Below are 6,000 nucleotides of genomic sequence, written 5' to 3'. Positions count from 1 at the left end.
CTGCATCATGTTCCCACATGCTTTATGCATCCATTAGCCATCTGTGTCTGTACTGTTACACACTTAACATTATGGCTGGTCCATACAATCAGGGCAACTGTTACCACCCACCTTTCGTGTCTACCTTTTTCCTCATAGACTGTAAGCTTGTGAACAGGGCCCTCATTCCTCTTGGTATTTGTTATAATCTATGTGATTATTGTTATGCTGTAATATCTATTGTCTGTACAAATCCCCTCTGAAATGTAAAGTGCTGCGGAATATGTTTGCGCTATAGAAATAAAATTTATTATTATTATTATTATTGTGCCCACTTTGAGCCGGCCACCTAGTTCCAGCAGTCATGGTACTTTATTCCCCCGGGTCTGCCCCTGAAGCTCCCTGTATAGGGGGTGGTCCTCACTAGGTCGGCTCACCCGGGGTGGGTTGATATCACGGCCCAGAGGGTCCAGTCCAGGAGTCGTGACATGAACAAGGGTGAGTGGTTTTGCTGGGCGTAAATACTTGTTATGGAAAAGGTTGAGGTGTACCCCACAGGGGAACATGTTTGCCAGCCAACACACTTAAGGCCCCTTCACACATAGCGACGCACCAGCGATAACGATAACGATCCGACCTGGCAAAGCTCGCTGGTGCGTCATTACATGATCGCTAGATAGCTTTCAAACAGTCCAATCTCATCAACGACGCAAGACAGATCAGCGATCTGCATAACGACGTCGCTGGTCGTTGAGTACCTTTCACACAACTTAATTGTAACCGATTCAGACCCCGGTGGGCGTGCTTCAGCGTTTCCTTTTGAACGCCCCCCAGCACTGATTGGTGATCACTGCTGCGCTCTCATTGGCCAGCGGCGTCATAAAAGAGACCGCAATAGCGCTTCAGTTTATAACTCTGGAGCGCTGTGGTTTGCTTCAAAACCAGCATTGTTCTTGTTTGAGACACAAGTGCATTTTTTGGTTGAATTTGCAATTCGTCCCTCTTGAGCGACTCTGTTGAAAACACATCAGCGCAAGACATGCTTTTTTGGCTCCATCTGAAGAAGCAACAGTGCAAGTTACTTCTTCACTAGAGTTGAGCGACTTTTGGTTTTTTAGGGTCGAGTTTCGTTTCGTGAAACCCGACTTTTCCAAAAGTCGGGTCGAGCAAGATCGGCCGATTATAGGGAAAAGTCGGGGTCGTCCCGAAACACGAAACCCAATGTAAGTCAATGGGGGATAAAAGTCGGCAGTGAGAGGAGGACAGGAAACACACCTACAGTGCTCATTTGAATGCCAAAAGCATCAATTCTTCTTACTTAAGCTTGTCAACCTTAATTAACTTCATAATACAAGTTACGCAATGAAAAATGGGGGTTATTTGGCTAAAGTTGTGGGGGGGTAGGGCTGGCTCCAGGTTTTCATGTGCCCTGGGTGAAAGAGCGCCCCTTTAACACATACCACAACTCATCATGCTCCGATACGGCAGAGAAATAGCGGTATAGTACAATGAAAAATACTTCACTTTTTGCATCTCATGAAGAGGCCCATCTATTTCTCCATACAGAATCATTGGTCCCATATAATGTTTGAAACAGTATATGATGAGCTCCACATTATGCTACAGTATATGTTGGTCCCCATGGATGAAGCTCCACTGTCTTGTGGGCCCAAATAATGCTCCAAACATAATGGGCCCCATTTCTAATGCTCTAGTGTATAATGGGCCCTGTAAATGCTGCTCCAGTGTCTGATGTCCACCTTTGGAATGTTCCAGTGTATGGTGGGCCCCATCTTAACAGCTCGCCAGCCGTTCTTACGCCCAGTATGGATTACACGTGATTGCACAAAGGTGAGAAAGGGTACCGTATCCCCGGATAACATGTATGGATAGCGTACACATTCAAAATATATGTCTATACATCAGGAGGCAGGCTCAGACGGTGTTAGGCCCAGTATGGCTTGCATGTGATTGCACAAAGGTGAGAAAGGGTACCGTATCCCCGGATAACATGTATGGATAGCGTACACATTCAAAATATATGTCTATACATCAGGAGGCAGGCTCAGACGGTGTCAGGCACAGTATGGCTTGCACGTCATTGCACAAAGGTGAGAAAGGGTACCGTATCCCCGGATAACATGTATGGATAGCGTACACATTCAAAATATATGTCTATACATCAGGAGGCAGGATCAGACGGTGTTAGGCCCAGTATGGCTTGCACGTGATTGCACAAAGGTGAGAAAGGGTACCGTATCCCCGGATAACATGTATGGATAGCGTACACATTCAAAATATATGTCTATACATCAGGAGGCAGGCTCAGACGGTGTCAGGCACAGTATGGATTTGAAGGCCCAGACTACACAGCGGAGGAGCAGGGAGAGGTAAAGATTGCAAATGCTGGGGCCCTGCCCAAGCAAGGGGGGCCCACTCGTCGGCGTCGGTACTGGCACTGGGCCCCTCATAGTACGGCAGTGTGTCTGACGGCGGGTGTGCACCACCACCGTCAGAGACACTTGATTGCACTATGAGGGACCCTGTGCCAGTGCCCGCGCCCAAGAGTCGGCCTACCCACCTGTCCAGGGCAACGGCATTCGCACGGTGTCGTGCGCTAGGTGGTGACCCCGGCCATGGGGGGGAGGCAGCACAGTTAGGGAGTTTTAGAAAGTGGCATATGTTGATGTTGGACATTCAGCTGATGCAAAAGGTGAAATAGGTCAAGTCCCAGGAAGAGGTGGACCAAAGCAAGCCATTTTTCTGTCACTCTATGTGTCATCAGGGGAAGGTGGGACAAAATCCTTGGAAACCCATGCATGGTTCATTTTAATGAAGGTTAGATCATCCACATTTTGGGTTGACAGACGGGTCCTTTTTTCTGTCAGGATTGATCCAGCTGCACTGAAGACTCTTTCCGATAGCACACTTGCAGCTGGGCAAGCGAGCTCCTGTAAGGCATATTGTGCCAATTCAGGCCAGGTGACCAGTTTAGCGGCCCAATAGTCAAAGGGGAATGACCTGTGTGGGAGAACATCGATATGGGAGGAAAAGTAGTTTGTAACCATAGTTGACAACTGCTGTCTCCTGTCACTTTCCATCGATGCAGTATTACCAGTTGTGTGAGCGGTACTTGAAAAATCAGTCCACAACATTGTCATGAAACCCCTGTCTCCAACGCCACTTCTGCTGTGTGCACCATGAACACCTCTGCCAAGCTGCCCCCGGCCCGTACGGCTCGTGTGAGAACCATCACCGCTGCTGTATGCTGGGAATGCCTCAAGCAACCGATTTACCAGAGTTGCTTGTTTATTAGCCAATATTAGGTCAAGGTTCTCCTGTGGCATGATGTTTTGTAATTTGCCTTTATAGCGTGGATCCAGGATGCTGGCCAATCAGTAGTCGTCATCGTTCATCATTTTGGCAATGCGGGGGTCCCTTTTTAGGATCTGCAAGGCATAATCTGACCTGTGGGCCAATGTTCCCGGTGTCAATGATGCACTGCGAGTGCTAGTTGGAGGAGCACTTTCTAGCAAATCCACATCCCTCCAGTCACGCACAAACCCTGTACCAGACCTTGCCACGCCAACATTTTCACTTGCCCCACGAGATGCATCCTCCTCCCCTAAGTAATCATCCCCATCATCATCCTCCTCCTCCTCTTCTTCCTCCACCTCGTCCAGGAGAGGTCCCTGAGCAGACAATGGCTGAATGTCATCAAGGATTCCCTCCTCATCAACATTGGCTGCAGACGCCTGCTCCTTAAGGTGCGTCAAAGTTTGCATGAGCAGACGCGTAAGTGGGATGCTCATGCTTAGGATGGCGTCGTCTGCGCTTACCAGCCGTGTGCATTCCTCAAAACACTGAAGGACTTTACAGAGGTCTTTCAGCTTCGACCACTGCACACCTGTCAACTCCATGTCTGCTCTCAAAGTGCCTGGCCGTGTATCCTCCCACAAATGCATTATGGCCTGCCTCTGCTCGCACAGCCGCTCCACCTTGTGCAGGGTGGAGTTCCACCTTGTTGCAATGTCGATAATGAGGCAGTGGTTGGGAAGGTGGAGCAATCGCTGCAGCTTCTGCATACGAACGGAGTGTACAGGCGACCGGCGGATGTGCACGCACAGTCTTCGCACCTTCTGGAGCAGGGCTGTTAACTCCGGATAATTTTTGAGGAAGCACTGCACCACCAGGTTCAAGGTGTGAGCCAAGCAAGGTATGTGGCTGAGTTTTGAAAGGGCTATGGCTGCCACAAAATTACGGCCGTTATCACTAACTACCTTGCCTGCCTCAAGATGTACACTGCCCAGCCATGACTCAGTTTATCGCTTCAAGTACTCGGCCAGCACCTCGGCGGTGTGTCTGTCGCCCAAACACATCATCTGCAACACAGCCTGCTGACGCTTTCCACTAGCTGCTCAATAGGGGGACACCTCGTGTGCAACAGTGGCAGCTGCAGATGGAGTGCTCGTACGACTGCGCTCTGTGGATGAGCTTTCGCTTCTGGAGGAGGAGGAGGAGGGTCGAACGCCTACAGCCAACTGTTTCCTATACCATGGGCTAGGCAGCACTGTCCCACCACCGCTGTCCCCTGTGGACCCTGCATCCACCACATTAACCCAGTGCGCAGTGATGGACACGTAACGGCCCTGGCCATGCCGACTGGACCATGCATCAGTTGTGAGGTGCACCTTTCCACTCACTGACTGCTTGAGTGCATGGACAATGCGGTCTTTTACATGATGGTGGAGGGCTGGGATGGCTTTGCGAGAGAAGAAGTGGCGACTGGGTAGGTCATAGCGTGGTACTGCATAGGCTATGAGTTCGCGGAAAGCTGCGCTTTCCACCAACCGATAGGGCATCATCTCAAACGAGATTAGTTTGGCAATGTGGGCGTTCAAACCCAGTGTACGCGGATGAGAGACTGAGTACTTTCTTGACCTACTCATAGTGTCTGGGAGGGTGAGCTGGACTTGAGAGCTGCATATGATGGAAGTAGCGGTGGACAGGGCGGACTGAGAGAGGGTTGATGATGGTGATGGAGTTGGTGTTCTTTCTGATGGCCTAGATTCAGTATTTCGTTGATATAACAGTGGGATTCCCTGACTGCTGTGGCCTTGCAACGACACCTCAACATTTTCTGCTGTGCTAACCGGTGGGCTTACAGTGGGGGAAACAATGTAGCGTTGCTGACTACCTTCTTTGTGATCAGTTGCACATGTGGCACTTGAGGTTTGGTGTTGTGTCCACGCTTGCAAGTGCATGCTGGTTAAATGTCTAAGCATGCAACTGGTATTCAAATTTTTAAGATTTTTCCCTCAGCTAAAGGTCTTTGCGCACTTCTTACAGATAACCTTGGCCTGATCATGAGGATTTTGTTCAAAAAAGTGCCACACTGCACTCTTCCTACTTTGGCAGACATTTTGCGGCCTAGCACGCTGTGATCTTTTGACCCTCTGGACAAGCTGTCCAGCAACTCTTTTGATTTTTGGAACCTGTCTTTGGAGTGCTCCGGGCCTGCCAGATAACAGCTGTTGCGATGTCGATGTCTACTGTGGATGCTCCTCATCTGAGCTATTGGAAGCAGCACCCTCTTCCCCCAATGGATGCCAATCTGGGTCAACAACTGGGTCATCCATCACCTCCTCTTCAATGTCATGTGCACCTTCCTCTGTGTCACCGTGTATGGTGGTATAGTGTGCGGGAAGGGGCACCTGAGTCTCATCAGGGTCAGAATCTGGCTCTGTACACTGCGAGGACAATGTAGTGCTCTGAGTGAATGTACCAGCAGAATCATCTATCAGCGGCTGTGCATCAGCGCACTCCATGTCAGATTCATCTTGGCCTGGGTAATTCACCATTTCACTTGATAATCCAGGCATGGTATGTGAAAACAGCTCCATGGAGTAATCAGTAGTATGGCCTGCGTCATCCTTCAATCTTGGTTGGGGTGAAGGACACAAGGAAAGGTGTGGTTCATGAACATGAGCCTCCAATGACGACTCAGTGCTTTTATTTTTT

Source organism: Dendrobates tinctorius, unplaced genomic scaffold, assembly GCF_039654945.1.
Source record: "Dendrobates tinctorius isolate UK_male_01 unplaced genomic scaffold, ASM3965494v1 ptg000293l, whole genome shotgun sequence".
NCBI classification, from domain to species: Eukaryota; Metazoa; Chordata; class Amphibia; order Anura; family Dendrobatidae; genus Dendrobates; species Dendrobates tinctorius.
Note: the sequence above shows the minus strand (reverse complement) of the source record.